A 27,832-nucleotide genomic window follows, 5' to 3' on the forward strand; every position below is an offset into this window, starting at 1 on the left:
TGGCACAGCACGGTGGCCATTTTTATTTTAACGAAGCTGGGGATATTTAAATCCCCGCTTCACTGACTATGTCGGGTAGCCTATTTTACATGCCTCTGTTAGCAGAGGCATGTAGTCTACACATAGCCTAACTGAAAATGCTGAGTACCCAGAAGTATTGGTTTCCCATGTAGTTTATGTTAGTTCCCATGGATACCATGTACTATTGTTTCACAGTCATCACCAGATGCATATTTGGTTACACATCGAAGCTATGTTACATACAGGTTTACTGGACATGACTTATTTTCCTGAAGTGGACCACTAGAATTCTCCTCGAGCACACACGTGAACAGAAGGTAATTTGTACTTAGCATTGTTCAAATATTTATAGGGTCAGGAAATTAATGAGCTTGTTAAATTATTAGACATTAGAAACAAATAATATTCTGTATTGGGTAGTGAATCAACACACCTCAATTCCATAACTGGGAACCACTTACATTAATATTATTATTTTATATTACATATATGGGAAACCCTACTAGTGTTTGCGTAAACTTAGTCAGAATTTCTTATGTGTGAAGCAAAAGTCTGGCAGAATTCCTCTGAGACTGTTTAATGTAATGTGCAGACCTCATATTTATTAGCACATTTATAATACAGCCGGTCCCCAAGTTACGAACGCATCAACTTATGACCATTCATATTTACGACCAACCCCTATAGAGACGGTCCCCGAGTTATGAACAAAATCTACACTTAAGAACACCGTGGCTGTACATAAGTGAATGTAATCTGACTTACAAAGAGATTGAGTTACGACCTAGTATTCAGTACATAACTCTTTCGTAAATTGGGGACCGGCTGTAGTCTTATTCCATGGTGGTCTATAATTCTATGTACTCAGCTCAAATTAAGTTAGAAACGTTGTAAAGAAATCCAATTGTACCAATGGAGGAATTGAGTTAACAAGAGAAAAAAACCCAGACTGTTAATACAAAATGCTACTTATGTAATAATCAAGGGCTGATACGTTTACATAAATACATTCTGTGGCCTCTCTGGATTTCTGAGACCCAACGCATGGCAATATTGGTTTTTAGATTTATTATCTATCTTAGGTTTTTCTATAGTGCCTGTTGTTGCTATATCCAAGGCCCAGAGCCTCAACATAATCAGATACCCAATTCATCTTGACTTCAGTGGATGTTAAGCAACTTGATACCTTTGAGGTAACAGGCCTAGGTGCTATATCTTTGAGACTGCTATTCCTCAGACTGCTAATGCCTCAAAGAAAACATGACCTGACATTAGGGCCACTGAAAAAATATTTGTATCATGGCCCAAGGTATCTCTAGAAGAGCCAAACTCCTAAACTGGCTGTCGGATTTGGAATACATCCCTTCCAACTAGCAGGGACCCCACAAGACCTCAGTTTTACAAAGGATAAGGTAGCTCTGAGACATTGCCACAAGCTAGCTCGTCTTTTAAGGCAAGCAGAGCTCATCCTAGCTGCTACCCTTTACCCTATGTTGCTAGCTCATCAGTCAAGCTACATCTACACTGCAGTCAAACACCCTTGGGTGGCCCATGTCAGCTGACTCAGGCTTCTGGGGCTTGGGCTACAGGGCTGTGGGGATGAGGCAGACTTTCAGCTGTGGTCTGGAGACTGGGCAGTGGGGACCAAAGTCGCCACTCTGTGCCCAAACTACTACACTCTTGGGAAAGCCCAATAGTCAAGTCCCCGCCAGCCAGGGATGTTTCATTGCATCGCAGACTTAGCTTCACTGAGAATTCATAATCCCAGCTGAATGCTGGCTGACCCCAGTGGACTGTTTAAACGGAGCTGTGAACTCAGGCACGGAGACACTCATAATGAGGAGCGGAACTGATTAGATTCCCGAGGGGAGCCCTGAGATAGGCTGTGGAAAGAAGCACCGGAGTTACACTGCGGGTGCTCCCGGGGAAGGGGGGCAATGGGGAATCCTGCTGAGGAGGCAGGGGCTGTTAGCAAAGGCACACTATCCCAAACAGAATTCAGTAACATAGGGCCTGATCTGAGACGGGGTAGAATGCCTTTGCCCCAGAAGAGCGTTCGCCCTGGAACCTGCCGTATCTGATCACCAGCGGATTTGACGGATTCCAATAAACAGACTCACTTTCAAATGTAACAAAATATATCGTAAAACACAACAGGTAAAACACTACAGTTAGTAACAATGAATCAATGCTGCACAACTCAACCGCTCTCCTCTGATATGGCAGGAGATAGCACAGATAACCACAGGCTAACAGTGGAGTACTGTCCTCAGGCCGAGGTCCTCAGGACCTTCTACCCTGTGGCTACAGACAGCCGAAGGGGAGGAACTCGGAGGAGTCCTTAGGCGTATAAATCTCTGCGATGTCAGAGCAGGTGAGTTGGCAAGGTAAACGGACAGTTCAGTCTTTGCTTGATCCTTGACTTCGCGAAGGATCAGAAAGCTGAGATCACCGAGCAGCTTTTTGTGAAGCTGTTCCAGCGCTGCAGAGGGCCTTCACCACAGAACGCAGGTCAATGTCCATTGATATGGGGCACAGGTAGTATAGACTCACTGTGTTGCCGCAACGGTGGGTCCGAGCACCCTGATGGTGACAGTGGGATGAGGTCTGTCTGTAATTTGAGATGGTCCCGGCCTTCGCCGCAGCTCCTAGGTACAGCAAGTGACTCCCCTCCATGTTGTGATGAAGAACTGCCAACCCGATCCTCTCAGGAATCAGTGTATGTCCCGAGTGCACAAAAGTAGGGTGATATGTGCAAAGTTGATGTGCCTTGTGCAGGTTTCTGAGCTGTGTGCACACAACTGGTGTCGTGAGGTGCTATGTGCAAAGGTGGTTTTGGTGTTCAAGTCACTGTCACTCATGACAGGTTCCATTTTGAATTCCATTTCTAAAACCCTGACTCCGTTTTGATTTTGCCAACTGTGTCTTAACAGGGCAAAAGATTTAGACGTCAGCACAGCCCAAAAGGGGCAAAGGAATTTAGTTATTTACACTTGGACCTTTGTTACCACGGAGACTGGATTGGTGCGTGGCTGGGTCAGAGGATTAGGTCACAGATAAATCAGACAGAGGCAGGCTTGTGTGGGGCCAACGAAGTGGGGATCTAATGCCAGTGGGTAGCACAGCCAGAAAGGCTGCAGCCTTTCAGACATCCACCTGGCAGTATAAACAATCCTACTAGGCAAAGGATGCATTTTCAGAGTCATGGGGCTAGGAACATACAGTTGTGGCAACTGCATGTGATGTCTGTAGCTAATTATCTACCGTATCCATTAAACTAGGGATATATTCAATCTGATTTCTTAGAGTACTTTAGCACACTGCAGTTGCTGTAGAGGTAGGCATCACTTCTGCCATGGCTTTCACCCTGAATAGAAGCTGTTTAAGTTGGACTGTTACTAGTATGATGGCTATTTTCTGCTCTGTGGAATCCCTGTTTGGTGAGATTGTTCCTGTCTTGACAATGTTCTGTAGCTCTGGGCACTAGAAATGATACAAAGGGAGTTGGACAAATAGGTTAGTTTCGGATTCACGGACCTTGGAATTATCTACATCTTTGAATTCATCACAAATCATCCAAGACAAATAGTTTTCCATTGCATAGCCAGACTGGAGACAAAGGACCTGAGTCATGATTCCTGATAAAGGAGGAGATTTATCAAGGCGCAGGTCAGACACTCCATCAGTTACATTTCTTGTTTCGTTAAGAAACAACAGTTCCACAGATCCTGTTGTGCTGATCCTCTTACACTGGACTTGAAATGGAACTTCCCTCTCTCACTGATTTGTATTAACCAAAAGACATTGGGCTGAACACAGTCCTTATCTCAGTGGGTACAATCTTGCTGAAGTCTGTGACAAATACAACAGTCCCATGTTCTATCTTTGGGGACCATATTGTATGAAGTTTATGTACTATGTTGGACTAGGGATTGTCTGCAACTCCAGCAGAAGGGTTACCATAAATCCTCCAAGAACCAAAAATGCGAGGGAGGGAGATGATTAGAGTGAACCCCTTAGGTTGTAAGTGCCTCCAGAGAAGGCTTGCACATACTTTTTCTTTTCAAGAGCTCAACACACAAAAAAAGGTCTTTTGGCAGAAATAGGCTTTATTTAAACGGATTTGGGACCTTTTTCCTAATCCAACAAAATGGACAGTATCTTGTGTCCAGGTAAGACCAGACCCTTTGAAAAACTGTTGGAAAGGGTTCATCTACTTGAGCCCCATAAGACCAATGGCCGTTCCTGGTAGGTTTAGTGTGTGCTTAAACCTGTTTATTGTTTTTAGCATGTTTTTCTGTAAGGCTTTTGCCTTAAGAATAAGTGTGCTTGCTTAGAAAGAGCTGGGTGGGGACTTGCTGCTGGCAATAGTGTGTTCCTAGCCTATGGACAGAAAGCAAAGCAGGAGTGCTGGCCTTCAGACAGACTGGCTTGCTGGAGCTATCACAGGGCAAGGCAGGGAGCCACACAGCCGTGTCTCCCTTCCCATTTTCCCCAGTCAGCAGAAGAACAAGTGTCCCTTCCATGAGACAGGTGAGAGCTGGAAATCACAGATCTGACTGGGAACTCTTGGCATAGACTATAGCAGGAGGAAAACAGGTGAAATTACCCTGAAACCATGACCGAGGCATGGAAGGGCTGGATTTCTGTTGTCATTTCTATGGGGTAAGAAGTAGTCTAATACTGGATGTTTTAAAATAGATTTTGTAAAGCATTTTGCTTAACTTGCACATCTCTATATTATGCTTAGACTTTTGTCGTGTGTATGGAATCAATACAGACACTTGGAACGAATGACAAATGGATTTCAGCTTCTAAGGAATCCCCTGCACTCACACCCAAATATCCCTGTGCTAAAAAGAGGATGTTATGTGAGGATGTTAGCATTGTCTGCAAGAATTGTCATTTATTTGCCAGAATAATGTGGGCTTCAAAAAGCTACAGTATCTGTCAACACCTTGGAAGAAGATAAAAGAAAACGTAACTGGCTGTTTACAGGACATTTTCTTCCTGTAATAAATTCTGCAAGTGGAAAAGAGACTACTGGGAAGCACAGGAGTAGTTACTGTTCCAGTGATGTTACTCTAGTGAGATGAAGATTTATTTCTGCTTCCTTCTGTGTTCTTTTGCAGTGCCTTTGCCAGGTCTTTCTAAACATGGCCATGCTCATTCTGGTAATGGGCATGAAGCAAAAGTATGACACTCACGGGGGTATAAAACTTGGGTTACTTTGAGTTAAACAGACACTAAATCGTTTCAATTAATCTAAAACTCTTGATTAATATGAATCAAGTTTTCAATTACAGAAGTTACTGCATTGGATTCTAAACAAAGGCAGCTGTACTGTGCACAGCACATGGGTTCTCACCGACCCAGGCACAGCGGAGTGAGTGAAGGCAAGGGGACCAAGCTGGCCGTATTTCTGTTTTGGGGTTAACAGGATAGATATGAGTATGGGGCTATCTAGTCACAAGGATGCGTGAGAGGAATGAGACTGGACATTCAGCTCCCTCTTGGGAAAAGGATCACAGGGACTTTCAGAGCAGAGGCAGCTGAGTGGAAGCCTGATTCCAAGAGCGTTATCGAGGAAGCCCTCAGAAATATGCCAACAGGCTTTCTTTTACATTTTAAACAATTAAAGATGTCTGGGTTTACATAAGCCTGGAGCTCATCTTGAATTTATTTCAGCACCAAGGAGAGACAAGGATCAGGTGTTTTATAAGAACCGAAATTTTCAAATACTCTTGGATATACTAGCTCTAGAGTGCTGAAAACTGTAAAAGCGTCTGAAGCATGTCTTGGTTCTACTATCCCAGAAAGTTCTCACCCCAAGGAGGGTAAGCCCTACCTCCCAAAACTCCAGAAAAGTGAAGCAGTGAAGTGTTGGATTTGCATTTTGAGGTATAGCTGCTGGAGAGATTAGTTTCTCTGAAAGTCTTCATCCCTATTAGGTGGTGCTGTTGTGCAATGTGTATAACAACTGAGTTCAGAGGACTGTTCTTCACATCACAAATGCCTCTGAGAGACTTACATAGCTAACAATCCCCATGGAAAGTATTTTCTATGCAGCTAGATCTCAGGAAGATGATCTGCATAAAAATCTGTTGACTGACTCAGCTATCTGAGGCCAAGCATGGGTCTGCAGCGTTGAAAGCTGAACTTAACCTTGTGAGCTCTGTCTGATCCTCAGGCATATGCATCTGAATTTGGGCATGCCAGGGAAATTCACCGTCTGGGTGCTCAGAGAGCAAGATAATGGGTGCCGTGCAAGAACCTGAATGGAATACAGACTATACCGAAAAGCCCTTTTTGATAAGCAATTCTGAGGAGCCACTTTTAACACTTTGATGCCATTTAATAAATCTAGTAAGGGCCAAGATTTGCAAATCTCCTGTTCAGGAAGCAGAAGGAAACAATTTCCAATAAGAAAAGTCTCAGAAGTGAGCCAAAACTCCCAGATTACCAAGTCCTATACACAATTTATTCCAAGTCAGATGTGAAGTAGGGAAAGATGCTAGCAGACTGCAGATCTTAATTAAAAGCCAAATTGTGAACCAGATCATGCCCTCCTAATCTGTACAGGGAGAGATGAGGAAGAGAGCCTGGGGAACCTCTTTCTATTCAAGCGCCAGGATCTCCCTGGAGTGCTCAAATATTAGGAGAACCCAGTTCAGATTCTGACCTGGTCACGGTCTGCAGAAAGAGATGCTCCTATTACTCCCAGTCAACCAGTGCATATGCTGCCATCGCCAACAAGTATTAACTAGTGACATTTAAGGGAATGCATGCTGCTCCAGCAGACAGGAGTAGCATTACAGTCTCCCCCTCCCCCCCCGCCAATGCCTTTTATTGGACCACAACAAGCCAGTCAGTGCCAACACGCTGGTCATAGATGGCACCTTACCCAACACTGCTGATTTCCAATACTCTGTGAGGATTCTTTGTTATGGGATACGACCTACCCTGAAATCTCTCAATAGTGTTCAGATGGTCCCACAGATCAACCTAAACATTAGTCTAAGTACTTCTGTATTTCGCACCTTCTGAGATTTGTGATTAAACTTAATTCTGATATGCAACACTAGAAAGAGATGGACTAAACTGTCATGAGGATGTCTTGCACTTTTGTGAGCACATTTTGGCAAAAGGTAAATTCGTTATTTATTTGTCAATAAACATTTTATTTGTCACCTAAAGAGAGAGTAAAAACAACACCTAATTGACATGGGTAAAAGGAAATCATGTCTGAACCATCTACTAGAATTCTTTGAGGGGGTCAACAAGCATATGGACAAGAGGGATCCAGTGGATATGGCACACTTAGATTTCCAGAAAGCCTTAGACAAGGTCCCTCACCAAAGGCTCTTAAACAAAATTAGATGTCATGGGATGTGAGGGAGGGTCCTTTCATGGACTGAGAACTCATTCAAAAGAGAAAGAAAGGGTAGGAATAAATAATCAATTTTCAGACTGGAAAGAGGTAACCAGTGGTGTCCCACAGGGATCCATGCTGGGACCAATCCTATTCACCATATTCATAAATAATCTGGAGAAAGGGGTAAACAGTGAAGTGGCAAAATTTGCAGATGATACTAAACTGCTCAAAGTACTTAAGCCCAAAGCAGACTGAAAAGCTTCAAAAGGATCTCAAATAATTAATGACTGGGCAACAAAATGGCAGATGAAATTCAGTGTTGATAAATGAAAAGTAATGCATAACGGAAAACATAACCCCAACTATACAGGTGAAATGATGGGCAGTTAATTAGCTTTTACCACTTAAGAGAGAGATCTTGGAGTCACTGTAGATAGTTCTCTGAAAACTAACCCCAATGTGCAGTGGTGATTAAAAAAAAAAAAGCAAACAACATTTTGGGAATAATTAAGAAAGGACAGATAATAAGACAGAGAATATCTTATTGCCTTTATATAAATCCATGGTATGAATATTATGTGCGGCTGTGCTTCTCTCTCCCGCCCCATCTCAAAAAAAGAGGTCTTGGCATTGGAAAAGATTCAGAAATGGGCAACAAAAATGATTAGGGGTATGGAACAATTGCCATATGAGGAAAGATTACAAAGACTGGGACTCTTCAGCTTGGAAAAGAGCTGACTGAGAGGTTTATAAAATGATGACTGATGTGCAGAAAGTGAGTAAAGAAGAGTTGTTTACTCCTTCCCATAACACAAGAATTAAGGGTCAACAAATGAAATTAATAGGTAGCAGGTTTAAAACAAACAAAAGGAAGTTTTTCTTCACACATCGCATACTAAATCCGTGGAAATCTTGTGCAGACCAAGATTTTAACAGGATTCAAAAAAGAGCTAGATACATTTATGGAGGATGAGTTTACTGCTGGCTACTAGCCAGGATGGGCAAGGATGGCGTCCCTAGACTCTGTCAGAAGCTGGGAATCTCTTGAGGATTGCCTGCTCTGTTTATTCCTCCGGAGCACCTAGCACTTCCCGCGGTCAGAAGCCTGAAGAGTGGCTAGATGGACCTTTGGTCTGACCCAGTCTGGACGTTCTTACTCTGATATACCAGCTACAAGGGTTACCCGGACTGCAGGCTATCCAATGGCACATAGCAGTTCCAAAGGTGTCATCTTTAGAAATAGGTATGAAGATCACTGATGGACAGTGCCGTGTGGTTTTCACTAATGAACTCTTCTTTCTCTCTAAGGAGGCTTCTAAATTCCGTGAGAGCTCAGACACCACTTGTCCTTGCAATCTCTGATAGGCTGTTGGGCCCACTGTATTTCACTTTCATAAATAATCAGGAAAAGAAGCTTGCAGGGGTCAATATTGAATTGAGAAGCAGCAAAAGAAGGAACACACAAACAATGGGACGTGTTTGAAGCTTATCCTTATCGGAACATTCCATATCAGATCATGGTGGATCAGCACGGTCCATCTAGTCCTGTAGCCTGGATGGGAGTCACTACCATTTTAATGTAACGGGGTGTTCTCACTATCCATAAGCATCTGACCTGATTTTAAATCCTTTTGGCATCAGTGATTTCTTGGGGCAATTAGCTTCTCAGGATCATTAGAATGGTGTGTGTTAATGGACCACCTCCCCTGGTTCAGACCAGCACTACATCCACTGTCCTCACGCACAGCTCCATGGCATAGGCAGGGAGTGAAAACGCCTAACACCTGCCCCTCCCTGTATAGCTGAACTGCACGGGCTCCTCTTGCTCTGAGGTCTGCGTGCCCTTTGCAGGCCAGGCAGGCTTTGCCTGTGTCTCATCATGTCCTTTTCTGAAAGGGCAAAAGACATCTCATGAGCATTATTTAATTCTGTATAATTTTTAAGGTTCCATCTAGAACCCCAGCAGTGCTGTCTTCTGGGGCAAGGGAGGGAACAAACCTGGATAAAGCCTTCGGCTCTAGAATAGATCAGCTCTTACTATGTTGATCTTTAATAATAAAGAATTCACACTGAATTGTGTTTTGAGACTTAAATGTGAACAATACCTTTGACCATGAAATCCTGGAGACTCCCAGGGACTCCGGGGGTAGAAGGCAGAACAGCACCCTCAGTGCTCAAATTCCGAAGACTATGAAACATGGAATGTTCAAGCATGATTTTATTTTTATCCATGTTTATTAAAGTAGAAAATTGTCCCATTAGGAATGTTATGTTCCATTGGCCATGAGAATTTGTTGAGAGAGCTCTCTGGGGTTGGGCACTGATCCAGTTCGGACCAAACTCCGTGAATTTTGAGTACAAGATAGACTGGTCTGTTTATGATACAGGAAAACTAAAGAACCTGACAGAAACTTTACTTTAATAACATGCTGAATAGAGATTCAAGGAAAGAAAAACAGAGAAATACTCTCTGTGGATAGAAAAACTGAGCTTCATGGCCACTTTCCAAATAGGCCATTGCTGGAGCAGTTCTGAACACTGACTTTGGAAAATACCCCCAACCATACTCTGAAAGGGAAACAAGCAGTACAGTGATTTGGGGACAAACCAAAAACAGAGGGAAATGTTCACTACACTTGCTCATGGTGCAGGAGTCTGTCTAGTGACTGAGAGGGTCACATGAGTCATAATTAACGATTATTCCTCTGCTGGACAATGCCACCACCAGCCTGTGGCTTCAGCTGCGTCCTTCGCTCGAGCCTGTTGGGATGTTTCGTGAGAGGACTGTTAGTTAAATCAGGTGTTATGATGTTTAAACTAGCGGTTAAGGTAACTCACAATGGAGTCCACGATGACTGAAATGGAGCCTGTGACCTCTGGCTGTTAGTTTTAGCGGCTTTTCCTCAGGACTGACCACTGAGAAATTGGACTAAACTGGTTCCTTCATGCCAAAGAGCCCCAAAGATTCCATGTACCTCAGACTTTTGCTGCCCTAAAGGCTTTATAAGGACTCTGTCACCACAGCCTGGGGTCTGTCCACTCTGGTGGCAGCAAGTGTGTGTCCCTGCCATTCACCCCCACACAGCAAGAAGACCAGCCACGCTTGAAGCAGGGAGAAGAGAAGACCCACCCTACTCACCGTCTAGTCATAGTTCTATCCATCTGCAAATCCTCTTTGGAGGTAGCCCTGAACCAGAACATTGTGGACCTCCCCAGCATTTCTCCTCAAAGCCTTTCATTTAGGCTGTGGGTAGCAAGTCCTGGCAATTCTGGAAGTGCAGCTATTAGTCTGTGAAGAGGAAGGGACAGTTACTCAACTGTGCAGTAAGAGGAAGTTACTCACCTTGGTGCAATAACGACGGTTCTTTGAGATGTGTCCCCATGGGTGCTCCACTGTAGGCGTCGGGCTTGTCCCAGTGCCGCAGACCAGAGACTTGTCAGCAATGGTCTGCCGGACCACGCATATGTGTTAGGCACCTTGTGCCGTTTCTTAGAGCACGTGGTCCAGCTCCCTCTAATTCCTCCTAATTGCAGAATATCTGAAAAACATAAAGGAGAAACTCTGAAGTGGGGAGGAGGGCGGGTAGTGGAGCACCCATGGAGAGACACATGTTGAAGAACCGTCGTTATTGCACCAAGGTGAGTAACTTCCTTTTCTTCTTCAAGTGGTGTCCCCGTGGGTGCTCCACTGTAGCTGACTTCATAGCAGTGGTCTCACATAAGGAGGCGGGATTTGGAGTTAAGGTTTCGCCACTATGGACAGCACTGCATAGGCAAGTGCTGAGTCACTAATGAAATTGTTGGGAATAGTGTAACACTTTGCAAAGGTGTAGCTAGAAGACCATGTGGCAACTCAGCACATGACACGTAGAGGAACTCCCTTGAGAAAGGCTGTAGAAGCTGCTACTGCCCTGATAGAATGGGCTCTTGGTGTTTCTGGCAGCAGCTTGTTCTGCAGCGAATATCAACACACTGTGCACAAAGCAATGAGTTTGGAGATGCGTTGTGCAGAGACACACTTGCCTTTAGAACGATCAGCCATCGAAATCAACAGTCGTTGAGATTTCCGGAAAGGTTGTGTCCTATCGATGTAGAAGGCCAGTGCCCTGTGCACATCTAATGTGTGAAGTGTGGCGTCATGTTGGGAGGAGTGTGGCTTGGGGTAGAAGGTTGGGAGGATGATAGGCTCTTTGATGTGAAAATCTGAATTTATTTTTGGCAGAAAGGCTGGTTGAGGGCAGAGTATAACCCCGTGACTTGTAAATACTGTATAGAGAGGTGTAGTAGAGAGAGCGACGAGCTCTCCTACCCTGTGTGCAGATGTTATAGCTAACAAGAAGGCAACCTTGGTGGTTAATAGCGGCAGAGGGCAGGTTTCCAAGGGCTCGAAGGGCGATCGTGTCAGGGCATCCAAGACTAGTTCTAAATTCCATGGTTGAGGTGGTTCTCTATGTGATGGGTAGAGATTTGCCACCCCTTTCATGAACGAATAAGCGAATAGCTCTCCACTGGCTGTTGGAAGGTGGTGATTGCAATAAGGTGAACCTTTGAGAGATGGCAGCACTAGGCTGGAATGTTTTAAATGTAGGATGTAGTCGAGAATGCGATGGATGGGGGCAGAGGTCGGGTCTAGACTGTTATCAGTGCACCAGGAACGAAACCTACGCCGCTTGTGCAGGTAAGTAGTCCGAATGGTGGGTCTTCTACTCTGGAGCAGGACATGTCTAACATCCTGGGAACAAATCATTTCCGCATCTCTGAACCAACTAGGAACCATGCTGTGAGGCGAATGTGGTCAGGTTGAGGATGCACTAGTGTCACTTGGTCCTTGGTCAATAGGTCGTGGTGTCTGGGTAGGTGATAGGGTGGGTGAAGAGACATGTGAAAAAGATAAGGGAACCATGTCTGATGTGGCCAAAAGGGGGCTATGAGAATTACTGTTGCGTTGGCCCTGGTGATCTTTTCTAAGACTCTCAGTTTCAGCAGAGTTGGAGGAAAGGCGTAGAGCAGGTGAGCGCTCCAGTCGAGGGGAAATGCATCTCCGAGGGATCTCAGTCCAATGTCCGCTCTGGAACGGTAGTACTTGCATTTCGCATTTCAATGTGTGGTGAATAGGTCTATAGTCGGGAAACTCCAGAGGCGGAAGACGTCTTTTGTAGCACCCGATTATGTAGTTCCCACTCGTGGTTCATGACAAAGTACCTGCTGAGGGCATTGGCAATGGTGTTGTCTTTGGCAGGTAGGTTCGATATACCAATTCAAACGCTCTTGCCGTGATGGAATCAAGGCGTGCCCCTATGAACTCTAGCTTCCAGGTTGGATCTAGTATGGATTTTTGGTTGTTTATGATCAGACCTACAGACTTGAATGTCTGTCTCACCATAAGAATCATGTGGGAAGTTTCTGATGCAAATGGACTCTTTAGAAGGCAGTCATCGAGATTGGGGCATTGTAATCTTCCCCCTTCAATGGAAGTGTGCAGTTATCACCAGGGCTCGAAAAATCAATGAATCTATTCACCCGTGGTGAGTAGATTTCATCCGGTCGCCCTGTTCACCAGCGGCGTGCGCATGCGCAACATGGGTCTGGTACATGCGCAGTGCGGGGCTGGCAAGTAGATTTCGCAGTGGTTTGTCAAGCTCTGGTTATCACCATGAGTGTTTTTGAGAACATCCTGGGTGCCGAAGAGAGTTCAAAGGGCAGAATTCAATATTGGAAGTGGTCTTCTCTGACCGTGAAATGAAGAAATCTTCGGGGTTGCGGGTGCTCCTGCCTCCCTGGGGTGGCGGCTGCTGGCTCTGCTTCAGGGTCGGACATGGGCGGCGACTCCGGTCTCAGCTGCTGCAGAAACACTGGCGCGGCCTGGACTACTCCTTCCCCCTGCGGCCTCCCTCGCTGCAGCGCTCGCTCTGCTTTATACTCTGGCTCTGCTGAGAGCAGCGGGGGCCTTCTCAGTCGGCTGGGCCTGGGCTACTCCCTGCCCTTCAGTGCGGGGCCTGTCCACCCCGTCACCACTTCTTACGGTGACATGGGGCTATATACATCCCAAGGGTACAAAGAGTGGTTCTCGAGTCCTTGCGCGAGTGGAGGACCTTGTCTGTCTTTTCAGCAAACAACTTTTGTTTGTCAAACGGGAGGTCCTCCACTTTAGTCAGCAGTTCTCGTGAGACTCCAGCAGTACGCAGCCACGAGGACCTTTTCATGAATATGGCGGTGGCACGAGCTGCTGTGCCTGTCATATCCAGTGTGAGAATAAAAATTCTGTACCCTTGGTCGGGACAAATATTTTTTGTCTGCTCTCTTATTTGTAGGGGAGGTAGAGGCCTGGGTCTGCCCAATCTCTTCGGCGGACTCCATAATGGCATAATCTATTGGCAACATTATTTTTGCATGCTGGGATAGCTGAAGGTTTTTAAGGAGTCGATATTGCTCCCCTGGACTTCTGTTAACTGGACCTCCTGGCTAGCGGCTACCCTCAAACAGTTCCTGGAACTGCATGAGATGCCCTGGAGGTGACTTATCTCCTGGGATGATGGCTTCATCTGGCGAAAAGGAGAAACGCTCTGTGGTAGAAGTATCTGGCTACTGTTCATCTGGTTCAGACAATTAACCCTCCTCCGGTTCCGAGTGGTGTTGTGGGGAGGGAGGGACATAAGGTGGGCTGTGTTGTATAAGGGTAGGCGGAGGGGATGGCTCATAGTGGTGTGAATGTGGGGTCTGTAGCAACAGGACGACCAATATCTTGAGTAAGAGGAGTGGCGCTAATGTTGATCATATGTCCAGTACAGTGAACAGTTGTGTTGGTACCTATGGTGATCATGGTATGAAAGTCTTGGTGATGAGTGTCTGGAAGAATATATGCTCCTGTGTTACTCCCACCACACTGCATGTCACCGTGCCTCTGGATGAAGGGGGAGGTGAAAGAGACATGTCTCGGTTGGATGGTGAGGTGGAATGCTCACCCCAGTGTCAGCAGTAGTGGAGAGACAGAGACTTGCGGTGTGGTAATGGTGACCTTGGTGCTGGTGGTAAATGGGACGGTGCTGGCGAAAAGGTTGGTGAGGGAGGGCTAGCGCTGCTTGGCTTATCCGACTTTGCACACACCTTCCTCGGTGCTAGAGGTCTGTTGGGTGAATCCAGTGCTGGGGAAGAGCGGGATGCCCATGCCAGCATGGCTGGTGGTGCTGGTGCCGAGGGTTGAGGTGCCAGTGCCAGAGTCTTTGTGGGTGCAACTGCCAGTGCCAACAGTGCCAGATGCCGGGAGTCTGCTCCTGTTGTCGGCACCAACAGTGCCTTGTGCCAGGTTTTCAGGTCTGAGAGGGCCTTAGGGAGTGCCAAATTGGTGCTGGACATACCGGGCTTATCCACAATACTGACCCTGCTTGTCGGTACAGGTGGCAAGGCGCGTGCTGGAGAAGTGCGCTTCTTTGCTAAAGACCCCATCTTATTTTTGTCATCAACAATTGAGGAGAAAAGCTCGCTCTGTCTGTGACTGAGGGCAGCAATGAAGGAACCGGCGGGAGCCGTACCGTGCGCATGAGGAAAAGGGCGCAAACACAGTGAGACACTGACTGCGCATGTGTGGTCCAGCTAATTACTGCTATCGAAGACTCTGATCCGCAGCTCTGGGATGGGCCCAACACCTACAGTGGAGCACCCATTGGGACATCTCTCGAAGAAGAAAGCTAAGTTACTCACCTTGTGCAATAATGGAGGTTCTGCAAGATGATTGTTCCTGTGGGTGCTCCACCTTAGGTCTTACAGTGCCATTGCGTGTCTGGATGGAGATTTTCAGTAGCAGTGCCTTCCAGTCTGCTGCGCATGCGTGGCAGATGGCATGCGCAGTGCCGCTACCACACATGTGCGGCAACCGTCCCTTCAGTTCCTTCTCTGCCCAGGAAGGACAAGAACAAGTAAGCGAGCATAGAAAGCTGCCGGATGTGAGGGTGCTGTTGTGATGAACATAAGAACGGCTGTACTGGGTCAGACCAAAGGTCCATCTAGCCCAGTAGCCGGTCTACCGACAGTGACCAGCGCCAGGTGCTCCGGAGAGGGTGGACCGAAGACAATGATCAAGCGATTTGTCTCCTGCCATCCCTCTCCAGCCTCTGACAAACAGAGGCCAAGGACACCATTTTATCGCCTGGCTAATAGCCTTTTATGGACCTAACCTCCATGAAATTATCTAGCTTCTCTTTAAACTCTATTATAGTCCTAGCTTTCACAGCCTCCTCTGGCAAGGAGTTCCACAGGTTGACTACACGCTGTGTGATGAATAGAGATGTGGGCACTGAGGCATCCTAAGCTCCTCCTCTGTGGAGAATGGTGCTGGCCCCGGCCATTGCAGTGCCATTGGAGCTGGGGTGGAACTATAGCCGCAATCTGTGGTGCGGACACAGCCTGCAGTGCCAATGGTGCCGAGTAAAGAGTTTGTAGCTCTTCGGTGCTGGAGGCGACATAGGTGCCGACAGTACCAAGTGTGGCTTCACCTTCTTTGGTGCCGGTGGTGCCCCGGCGGCAGTCGGCTTGATTTTTTCTTTTCTCGGTGCTGGCATATGCACCGTCGGTGCCGATTTTGCCTTGGCCTTGCTTGGAGGCTTGGCAGGCTTAGGTAGGTCCTTTGACCCTCAGGAACCATTGGTACCTGATGGTCCCAGAGCATCCCTGTCCAGAACCCTGGAAGGTGTTGGAGCAGGGGGCAATTTAGGCGCTTGCTCCCATATTTCTGAGGGAGAGTCACTGTTGCTGGCAGAATGGGACCTCTTCCTGATCTGGTCAGAGGAAGAGTCCCTCATGGAGATGCTGGACAATGTGGACTTTTCAGACATGGCCAGGGGTGACGGTTGGTGTGGGGGGAATGAGTGCTCCGGGTCCAAAGCTGGTTTCACCATGTTCTCTAATGAGAGAAGTTTCAATTGGAGCTCCCGTGCCTTTCTTGTGTGGGCTGTAAGTTGTTTGCAATGCTCGCACTGTGCGCGTAGTCCAGGCAGCGCATACACTTGGCATGACCGTCGGAGACTGGAAGAGACAGCCCGCAGGAAAGGCAGCGTTTGAAAGCAGTGGAGCCAGGCGTTCCCAGGATAGCAGAACTGTTAGAAACAATCTGTAGTCTAACGGAATTTTTTTTAACTCTTATAGGAAAGAAATCTAAACTCTAACTACTAACTGAACTAACTCCCTGTAACAGGAATGCTATCAAAACTAGTAAGCGAAAAAGGAGAGCAACTGCCGTTCCGACTGACGCCAAGCGCAGTAGAGAAGGAACAGGAGCGGTTGCCACGCGTGTGTGGTAGCAGCACAGCTTGTGCTGTCTGCCAAGCATGAGCGGCCCACCGGAAGGCACTGCTACTGAAAATCTACGTCCAGACATGCAACAGTGCTGCAAGGCCTAAGGTGGAGCACCTAGGGAAACGCCTCAAAGAAACATTGCTTCCCTGTGTACAGTCAGTTTCTGGCTTTGTTCCAAACTGCAATTAATTGTTGCCTGACCTTTGTGGGCAAGAATCAGCATAAATGTGGGCTGCATATGCAGTGATAGAGAGGCAATCATTCCTCTTTCAACAATTCTGGAACAACTGCAGCTGGAGTATTGCATGAGCCCCTCGCTGTCAGAAAGACAGACAAACTGGACTGAGAGCACAGAGCAACAAAAATTACCAGGGTCTTGAGCACTGAATTCCAAGGAAAGATGGAGAGTAAAATACGCATAGCTCAGTGAAGTGACAGCGGCTGAGGAATGTGGTTACATATGATATCCAAATACCTGAGCAATTTAAATATTCATGTAAGAGAGGAATCCTTAGTGTAAGTAAAGGGATTGTGAGTGACTTAAGGAAAAGGAACTGGATTAAAAGAAATGGAAAATTTAAACTGAAAGCCCGAACAGCCTTCTTGGCAGTGAACTCTGTTAGACAGGTGAGCTCCTAAATAGAATAGAATTGACTGCAGAATTGTGGTTTTGTGATGTTGCCTACTGTAGAAAACATGAGGGAATATACCTATGCTAGCAGAAAGATGGATTGTGTACTCCAACAGGTCTTTTCATCACTAGATTTTATCATTTCAAGTGAAACTTTTGTTTAAATGTTGCACTTACATATGTTATAAGCCATTTTTTTATTGTGAAGAGATTCTAAGCATCTTGTACAGTATACTCTGCACTTCTAAAACGGGATGTTCTTTATAGTTGGCTTTGTGGCTCTCTCATGCCATGTGATGATGTCATTCATCACTGCATTTCATATACTACCTTAATTAAGGAAATTGGGATGTACATGGGAATATCTTGGGCTCATTAGGCTGTGTTCACATGGAACTGTTCCTAAAAGATCTTTCATTTGGTCTGAACTTTCAGATCATATCTCAGGCTCAACTTTCCTGCCTGGCACCTTGTGGGATCATCTACATCTGTGCAAAGTGGATGTAAAACAGAACCATTCTAGTTTGGCAGCATTTTACACCCACTTTGGAAAAGTGTAAAAGGGGATACAAATACAGGCAGGGAAGAATCAGGCTCTGAAACACTAATGAATTTTTCCATTTCCCCCACTGAAGGTTCCAAGGGGAAGAAAACAGGTAAAAATTCTTCTGATGATTTGACAACCAGTGACAGGAAAAGATCTGTATTGCACAGGACATAGCAATGCTCTGAATTGACAGAAGAGGCTTTCCAGACATGATGCCCTTACGCTTGGAGACACATACTATTCCCGCCTCTAGCCCTTTCATCAGGGCAGAATGTTTTTCAGGAGATTGCAGTCTGCGAAAGGACATGCTTTACTGAGTCTCCCTTAATGACATGATATCATTTGTTTTTAAAGAAAGGATTTCCCCTCATTTTTTACCGAAGTCTCATATAGTGGCATAATATTCTTCAAAGAGGAAAACCAAAATAGTGCAAATAGAAAGGACACCCTCCTGTGAGAATCAATGCCAGCAACATAGGAAACCAGAGGTCATGAGCTCGGCTTCTCTCCAGTGACAGACAAAATGTGGCATCACCCGTGCTTGTGAGCAATCTTGCAGCTACAAACCAATCGGTATTACCCAATCAATTTAAAAGAACCAGAAAATAACTTTCCCATTTCTGGCAGTTTATTTTAAGCCAAAAGGGGAAAGTAATTGAAAATGATTAAAATCTTTTTGTTTAGTCAACATTTTAGGTGTTTTTACCAAAGAAAATAACAAGTAAACTAACTGACAGGTTAGCTATGTCCTCAGTCACAAACCCTAGCTCTGAACTCTCAAATCTGGGTCTGTCTACACAGCAAAGTTATTTTGAAATAACTTTCCTAGTGTCTACACAGCCAAACCGCTATTTCAAAAGAAATTCGAAATAGCGGGGTGCTTATTTAGAATTTGGTAAACCTCATTCCACAAGGAATAACGCCAAATTTAAAATAGCTATTTTGAATTAAGTGCTGTGTAGACACTTATATCGAAATAGGGGGCCTCCAGCCTTCCCAGGGTGCCCTGGTGGCCACTCCAGCCTCAACCAAGAACACTCCTCTCCCATCCCCCGCCCCAGAGCCCTTAAAGGGGTTGACTCTGGCTACAGTGCCTGTGCCAGCTCCAAGCCTGCCAGCCCAGAGCCAGCAGTCACTGCCCCTAACCCAGTGGCCCCAAAACATGAGCCAGCAAGCCACTGGCAGCCAGCCCTCCACCGCTCCCCAGGAGCAGTCTGCCAGCTCCCAGGAGCCTGCCGGGGCTTGGAGAAGGCAGGCACCTTCCTGGTCCAGGGTGGAGATCATGGACCTTATTCAGTTTTTGGGGGGATGCCCCCAACGTCCATGATCTCCGCACTAGACAGAGGAATGCAGCCGTCTATGGCAGGGTAGCTGCCAGCCTGGCCACCAAAGGCCACATGCGAACCCAGGAGCAGGTTTGCATGAAAATCAAGTTGGTCCGGTGAGACCCCCCACTCCTGAGCTTCCCTTCCCCCTTCTTCCCCTTGCTTCCCCCTTCCAGCTCCCTCCTCCCAGGTTTCCCTCTCCCACCTCCTTTCCCCAGTCTCCCCAGAGTTTAATTCCCCACCCCAGTTTTGTTAAAGACAGTTCATGTTTATGAAAAAATGTGTATTTTATTTTACATCAGGAAGGGGAGCTGGGGGGGGGGGAGGTAAGTGGAAGGACATGAGGGAGGAATGAGGCACAAGCCCCCAGTGGGGCAGACCAGGGAGACTGTTAGTGCCCCTCAGGGTGGAAGCTCTCCCGCAGGGCCTCCTGGATACTGACAGCCCCCCCGATGAACCTCCCGGATGGCAGCCTGCAGAAAGTGCAGCCAGGCTCACAGCAGCTTTTAGTTTGGAAAAAAGAAGATTAAGGGGGGACATGATAGCGGTTTTCAAATATCTAAAAGGGTGTCACAAGGAGGAAGGAGAAAATTTGTTTCTCTTGGTTTCTGAGGACAGGACAAGGAGTAATGGGCTTAAAGTGCAGCAGGGGAGGTTTAGATTGGACATTAGGAAAAAATTCCTAACTGTCAGGGTGGTCAAATATTGGAATAAATTGCCAAGGGAGGTGGTGGAATCTCCCTCTCTGGAGATATTTAAGAACAGGTTAGATAGACATCTGTCAGGGATGGTGTAGACGGAGCTTGATCCTGCCTTGAGGGCGGGGGGCTGGACTCGATGACCTCTCGAGGTCCCTTCCAGTCCTATTATTCTATGATTCTATATCCAAGAGAAGCACCAGAGTGCCCAGGGGCAGCACCGGCTCCATATTGCAGAGTGCTGTGGTGTCCCGAGTGAGGGCACCCAGAGCACACAGAGACAAAATGCTTTGCTGTCCCTCATCGAGGTAGACAAGCAAGCAGGGAAACCTGAGAACTGGCTGTCCGGGAGGAGAGGGGGTCTCTTTAAGCACAGGCCTCAGATAGCCTCAGGCAGCAGCCACACAAAGTAAATCCTGACCTGATGCCCTGCCGGACCTAGTTCCGGCTGGCCTTAAATGTGATTTAGTGTCCATTCAGTGTGGACGCACTATTTTGAAATAGTAAAATGCTATTTTGAAATGCCTTTTGTGTGTAGACGCGCTATTTCGAATTAACTCTTTCAAAATAGCTTATTTCGAAATAACACTGTAGTGTAGACGTACCCTCAATCCTTTCCAGAGAAGTTTGAGCTGTTAGCACCAAACTTGATCCAAATATCTGGACAGTTAGCAAAGTAGGGGTTCAAATTGAGAGGATTTGGATCTGATATTTTGCATCAGCCCAGTACAGGACTGTTAAGTTTGTTTCCTGAACCAGAGCTTCAACTCCTGGTTTTAGCGTCAGAACATTTCTAAGAGATGTTGTTCTATTACAGAAAATGGTGAAAGGAAATAACCAGCGACACAGTTTCATGGCTCCTGGCTAGAATTTTTCATGACAGCAAGTTGGGCTCATAGACTTCAAAAAGCAAGCACTTCTCATTCAGTACGGATGAATGGCATTTTCTACATTCATAAAAGTACAGATCAGCATTCTGAGAGCTCTTGCATGCGTCTAGCCCGCCTCTGAATTAGCCATGGTACTTTAAAACCAACAGGGAAAAAAGACTCCATTGTGAATTTTTATATTATGGCCTTTTCCAATAGGCTCTTTTACAGCTGTACAAGGCTGAAATGCATAAACTCAATTTCTGTTTCTATCAATTACACACACACAAAAAAAGGCCTTTACTAGCAACTTGGTTAATTTCATTTTCTTTTTGTATTCCACTTAACTTTCCCCCTTCTTGTTTTAAGAAGTAAAAAGCCTAAGGTCTGGGTCATAAGAATGAGGCATATGCAATACTGACAATAAACCAGTCTTAGAGCTCTAATAGGAACCAAAGATTATTCATGCACATACATGCACACATGTGCTTAATTTTCCTGCATTAAGGACCTTTCATTGTTGCTTTTCTAAGATCCTTGTAGATTTTGCTGAAAACAGCATAAATATTGGGCAAAAGCTTAATTAAAATCTCTATTCATCACAGATGGTAACTTTTCAACATTTTGGTTAGTCACATACATAAGTATCTAGTTAGGATTCAGCATACCTGGGAAGTAGGCTCAGCATGGTACGGAAATCTCCACGCCTTCTCTGTCAGTCCACTTCTCATAAATTGCCATATTAAATATGGAAAATATATTCCTGTAATAGTCTAATCTAAATTATTTACTTTTATGCAAAATACAGTGTTGATTCTTTGGTGCTATTCCGGTTGGGAACAAATAAACCCTGCTTTGAGAAGGGCTATGTGACCAAAGTTAAACAAATGTGTTGTAATACTTTAGCAAGAATATACTATCTGTGTGGAGATCTCCAGGTTCACTGTATCATTCTATTATTTTATTTCTCCTGTCAATAACTAATGCTCAGCTGTCATTGTTTATGACAAGTTCCAGAGGGATAGTCATGTTAGCCTGTTTCAGCAAAACCAACAAGGAGTCCTGTAGCACCTCAAACACTAACACGTTTATTTCGCAATCAGCTTTTGTGGGCTGGAGCTGATTTCGTCAGATGCACGAAGTGGAACTTCAGTTTGGCAGGGATGTACACACATGCACAGATGGGTGTGTTACATTACTATGCGGAGGTCCAGTGCTAATGAGGTCAGTTCAACCTCATGTAAGGTGCATGTGGCCCACCCCCAACTGTTGCTAAGAAGGAGAGAATACTAAAAGAGGGGACATTACATTTTGTAGTGAGCTAGCCAGTCCCAGTCTACTCACACCCAGTGTGCTAGTGTCAAGTTTCCATATGAATTCCAGCTCTGAAGTTTCACACTGCAATCTAGTTTTGAAGGTTTTTTCCCTCAGTTATGGCAAGTTTCAGGTCTGTTACTGAGTGTCCAGGGAAGCTGGCTGGTTTTTGAATATTACCGTTCTTGCTGCCTGATTTGTGTCCACTGATTTTTTTGCATAGACAGAGCCTGGTTTGGCCAATGTACATGGCAGAGGGGCATTGTCAGCACCCAAACTCGCTCCTAGAGCCCGCACCTTTCCTTCATTCAAACTCCCTCCCAGAGCCTTAAGCAGATGGTAGAGGGGGAAGGGTGTGTGCTCTAGGCATTCCAACACTAACATTTCTGCAATTCTGCATCCCCTGGTAAGTTATCTTCATTTTGATTCAGTATCTTTGAATTTCTTTTCATATTTTTCAGAGGGGTCGCCGTGTTAGTCTGAATCTGCATAAGCGGTGACGAGTCCTGTGGCACCTTCTAGACTAACTGAAGTGTTGGAGCATAAGCTTTCGTGGGCAAAGACCCACTTCGTCAGATGCATGTTTTTTGCCCAGGAAAGCTTATGCTCCAACACTTCTGTTAGTCTAGAAGGTGCCACAGGACTCCTCGCCGCTTATGCAGATTCAGACTAACACAGCGACCCCTCTGATACTTGACACCATGCAAGGCACTGCATTTAGCCATATGGAGTGGAAATCTATCAACCTCATGACGAAACCTGCACCAGTACAAACAGATATCATCTTTCTCTCCAAATGCAAACAGATAGACATCATACCAAATGGACTGAAGGTGAAAAATCCATTGCTATCTACATACTGCATGGATTACAGTGAGAGATTATGCCATACACTATCCAAAAAACTGAGGAACCACCTGATCAGCATCCTGTACAGCAAACAGGAAAACATCAAAAAAGAGCTCTCCAATCTGGAGTCTCTCATAAAACACCAACCTTCCCCACAAATGGACTTTACTAAAATAAGACAGGAGATCTACATTTCACACTTCACTTCTCTACAGAGGAGAAAGGACTGTAAGCTGTCTAAAATCCTACCTGCCACATGGGGCCACAACAGTGGCACCCCAACTCACCCAGCAATATCGTCAATCTCTCCAACTACACACTCAGCCCGGCAGAAGAATCTGTTCTATCTCGGGGACTCTCTTTTTGCCCCGCCACCCCAACAAAAAAAGTTCAGTTCTGCGGTGATCTGGAAGCTTACTTTCGCCGTCTCCGTCTCAAGGAATACTTCCAACACGACACTGAACAGTGCACTGACACACAGATACCTTCCCACCAACAGCACAAGAAGAAGAACTCCACATGGACTCCTCCTGAGGGCCGAAATGGCAGACTGGACCTCTACGTAGAATGCTTCCGCCGACGTGCACAGGCAGAAATTGTGGAAAAACAGCATCGCTTGCCTGGTAACCTCAGTCGTGCAGAACGCAATGCCATCCACAGCCTCCGGAACAACTCTGACATTAGAATCAAAGAGGCTGACAAAGGAGGTGCTGTTGTCATCATGAACAGGCCTGACTACCTAAAGGAGGCTGCCAGACAACTCTCCAATACCAAATTCTACAGGCCTCTTTCCTCAGATCCCACTAAGGAATACACTAAAACTGCACCATCTGCTCAGGAACTCCCCACACAAGCACAGGAACAAATCGACACACCCTTAGAGCCCCAACCAGGGTTGTTCTATCTATTACCCAAGATCCACAAACCTGGAAATCCCAGATGCCCCATCATCTCGGGCATTGGCACTCTCATTGAAGGACTGTCTGGCTATGTGGACTCTCTACTCAGACCCTACGCCACCAGCACTCCCAGTTACCTCTGTGACACTACTGATTTCCTGAGGAAACTACAATGCATTGGTGATCTTCCAGAAAACACCATCCTAGCCACCATGGATGTAGAGGCTCTCTACACAAACATCCCACATGCAGATGGAGTACAAGCTGTCAGGAACAGTATCCCTGATGATGCCATAGCACAACTGGTGGCTGAACTCTGTGAATTTATCCTCACACATAACTATTTCAGATTTGGTGACAACATATACCTCCAGACCAGTGGCACTACTACGGGCACCCGCATGGCCCCACAATACGCCAACATTTTTACGGCTGGCCTGGAACAACACTTCCTCAGCTCTCGTCCACTTAGGCCCCTTCTCTACCTACGCTACATTGGTGACATCTTCATCATCCGGACCCATGGGAAGGAGACTCTGGATGAATTTCACCACGATTTCAACAGCTTCCACCCCACCATCCACGTCAGCCTGGACCAGTCTACACGGGAGGTCCATTTCCTGGGCATCACGGTGCAAATAAGTGACGGTCACATAAACACCACGACATGCATCTGACAAAGTGGGTCTTTGCCCACGAAAGCTTATGCTCCAGCACTTCGGTTAGTCTACAAGGTGCCACAGGACTCCTCGCCGCTTTTTCATACTTTTGTTATACTTTTTTTCATTGAGTTTGAACAAATCTCTCATGTAACACAACTTTCAGTGAAAGTGTTTTCCAGAAGCAGATGTCTGGAGTCCTACAAAAAGACTGACCAGTTTAACTTCCTGTGCTATTTCAGAAGTGATCGGCGACCTATCTTTTTGCATGTTATCTCAGTGCAAAACAGCCAACCAGTCAATCCAGTGACAAGGACTTAAAGATCAGTTTTTACAGATGTGTTCCATGCATAACTAAACTAATTAGAGCATCTTACTATTATGTGGTCTTGCTAATAAACTTGTTTTTTACAAGGACAGAGGTATCACCAACTGCTGGAGGAATAATGCAACCTTATCCCATTGAATCGTGATATCAACTTCCTTTAGTAACTAATAGCAACTGGATTCCATGCTGTACAGACAATAAGTGTTTTGTACAAAGTGAAAAAGTCCATATGAATATTACAGGTCTGCTTTCTTTTTAACTTTGCAGAGGGGTGAACCTGAGACTGGCACAGAGAAAGGAATTGAGCTTTCTAGGAAGAAGCTGTTCAATGACTAAGCACTCTACACCATGAATGGTCCTTTGCTCTAGACAAAAGCATGAATTAGGTTCAATGAGGTTCTCTCTTCTGTTCAATGAAGCAGAGTTCTTTGAGAGTAAATCCTTTTATGATTATTCCAAACTAAATGGCCATATTGAGTGAATCCACCCAATGGTCCATCTGAGGTCTCTTTTCAGTAAGGTGCAGCAGCCACGATTAACTAAAAGTGGGGAGTCCATATCCCATCTAAAATGTGAGAAACAACAGACTATATGGTTGTTAATAAAAGCATTTCAACCAGTGATATGAGAGAGAGAGAGAGAGAGAGAGAGAGAGAGAGAGAGAGAGAGCAGAAAATGGCTAAAGAAATGCTTTGCAAGGTATCATTTTGTCCAGCAAAACTGATAATCAGCAGTTTCAGTTGTGAAATCTACCATTCCATTTTATTTTACTTTCAGGTGTTTCTTTCTATTGCATTACTGGTTTTACATTTTAATTGTTGTATGTAGGAATTAATGTGACTAGGAATGGCTAACAAATTATTTCCTAATTCTTTACAAAAAAACAATTGCTTAAGAACATAAGAACGGCCGTACTGTGTCAGACCAAAGGTCCATCTAGCCCAGTACCCCGTCGTCTGACAGTGGTCAATGGCAAAAGCCCCAGAAGGAGTGAATAGAAAGAGGTAATCATCAAGAGATCCCTCTGCAGTCATCAATTTCCAGCCTCCGCCTAAGAGAGGCCAGGGACAACATTCCTACCCATTTTGGCTAATAAACTCAAGGAATTTATTTAGTTCTTTCTTGAACCCTGTTAAAATCCTGGTCTTCACAACCTCCTCTGGAAAGGAGTTCCACAGGCTGACTGTGTGTTGCATGAAGAAAAACTTCACTTAGTTTGGTGAGATCCTTTTGAAGCTCTTCACACTCTGCAAATTATCTTGAGTTAAGTCTTAACTATCTCGAGAAGTTTAGTCTACAAATTTTGCCACCTCAATGTTTACCCCTTTCTCCAGATCATTTAAAAATAGGCTCAATAGGACTGGTCCCAGGATGGACCCTTGGAGGACACCACTAGTTACCTCTCTCCAATCTGAAAACTGACTATTTATTCCTACCCTTTGTATCATGTCCTTTAACCAGTTCTCAGTCCACAAAAGGACCTTCCCTCTTATCCCATGACAATTAACTTTACAATAAACTTTACTTAAGAGCCTTTGGTGAGGGACCTTGTCAAAGGTTTTCTGGAACTCTAAGTACACCATATCCACTGGATATTCCTTGTCCGTATGCTTGTTGATCCCCTCAAAGAACTCCAGTAGATTAATAAATCATGATTTCCCTGCACAGAATCCATGCTGACTTCCCCCCAACACATTGGCTGCGTCTAAACTGGCAAGTTTTTCCGCAAAAGCAGAAAATTTTGCCAGCTGTCTATACTAGCCGCTTGAATTTGTGCAAGAAGACTGACGATCTAATGTAAGATTGTTAGTGTTCTTGCGCAAATATTACGCTGCTCCCATTCAGGAAAAAGCTTTCTTGCTCAAATGTATTTGTGCAAGAAGGCTTTTTCCCTGAATGGGAGCAGCATAGTATTTGTGCAAGAACACTGACAATCTTACATTAGATCGTCAGTATTTGCGCAAGAGGGCCAGTGTAGACAGCTAAAAACAGTTTTGTGCAAAAAAGCCCCGATGGCGAAAATGGCGATCGGGGCTTTCTTGCGCAAAACCGCGGCTAGATTGGCACGGACGCTTTTGCGCAAAAGCATCCATGCCAATCTAGATGCTCTTTTCCACAAATGCTTTTAACAGAAAACTTTTCTGTTAAAAGCATTTGCGGAAAATCATGCCAGTCTAGACGTAGCGTAGCCATTATGTTCATCCATGTGTCTGACAATTTTATTCTTTACTATAGTTTCAATTAATTTGCCCAGTACTGATGTTAGACTTACTGGCCTGTAATTGCCAGGGTCGCCTCTAGAGCCCTGTTAAAATACTGGTGTCATGTTAGCTATCTTCCAGTCAAGGTACAAATAAGCAGGACCTAAGTTTAACAAGATAAACAAGGGCCTAAAAAAAAGTTGTTTAGAACCTAACTCTGGGACACAGGCAAATTCAAAGCTGCCAGAACTCAATACCTTGCAGAAGCCAGAGCCCAGAACAATCCAATCCTGACTAGAGAAACCCATTAGGAGAAGCTTGTCTATGTTCCTGGGAGCAGTGAGCACTGTATACTTAGCCAGTAAATGACTGTAGCAGGACAGGGCTCACGGAGGGGCTCTTCCCCTTCCGGGTCAGTGGGCAGCCATTCCGCCTCCGTCCGCAGGGCCCCTTTTAGTCCTGGGTCTCGGGCCGATGATCAGCCCAGTTAACCGGGCAATAAGCCAGTTCAGGTAGTTAGATGCCCTGGTTCTGGTTCAGGGCAAGGCAGCAACACAAACAGTCACTAATTATAGTTCATAGCCCGAGCCCTGGTTCAGGGTGGGGCAGCAAAGCAAGCAAATAGCTGGGTCTCCTTGCTTGGGCAGAAAACCAACACTCTCAGGCAGTGGGCCTGAAGTGGTGGAGGCGGGAGACTGCCACCCACTGGTTGGTTGGCAGGGGGAACACAGGCCCGCCCACTCCACGGTGTCCCAGGGCCCTAATAGATGCAGAGCAGCCTGCTGATGGGTCAGCGGGAATCCAAATCACAACACACTAACTCCAGCT

General features: G+C 45.6%; 2 long non-coding RNA genes across 2 annotated transcripts in view; one reads left to right on the forward strand and one right to left on the reverse strand.

Moving 5' to 3' along the window:
* Positions 1-76: 76 nt before the first annotated feature.
* LOC112545097 (uncharacterized) overlaps positions 77-27,832 on the reverse strand; it is a 182,705-nt gene continuing 154,949 nt past the window's right edge. The window contains exons 7-8 of the long non-coding RNA XR_012897924.1: positions 10,536-10,685; positions 77-3,504 (exon numbers count right to left, since the gene is read on the reverse strand). This is a non-coding gene — a long non-coding RNA (uncharacterized LOC112545097). The remainder of the gene's footprint in view (positions 3,505-10,535; positions 10,686-27,832) is intronic.
* LOC112545098 (uncharacterized) overlaps positions 245-27,832 on the forward strand; it is a 35,463-nt gene continuing 7,875 nt past the window's right edge. The window contains exon 1 of the long non-coding RNA XR_003088521.2: positions 245-338. This is a non-coding gene — a long non-coding RNA (uncharacterized LOC112545098). The remainder of the gene's footprint in view (positions 339-27,832) is intronic.

Source organism: Pelodiscus sinensis, chromosome 27 (assembly GCF_049634645.1).
Source record: "Pelodiscus sinensis isolate JC-2024 chromosome 27, ASM4963464v1, whole genome shotgun sequence".
Lineage (NCBI taxonomy): Eukaryota > Metazoa > Chordata > Testudines > Trionychidae > Pelodiscus > Pelodiscus sinensis.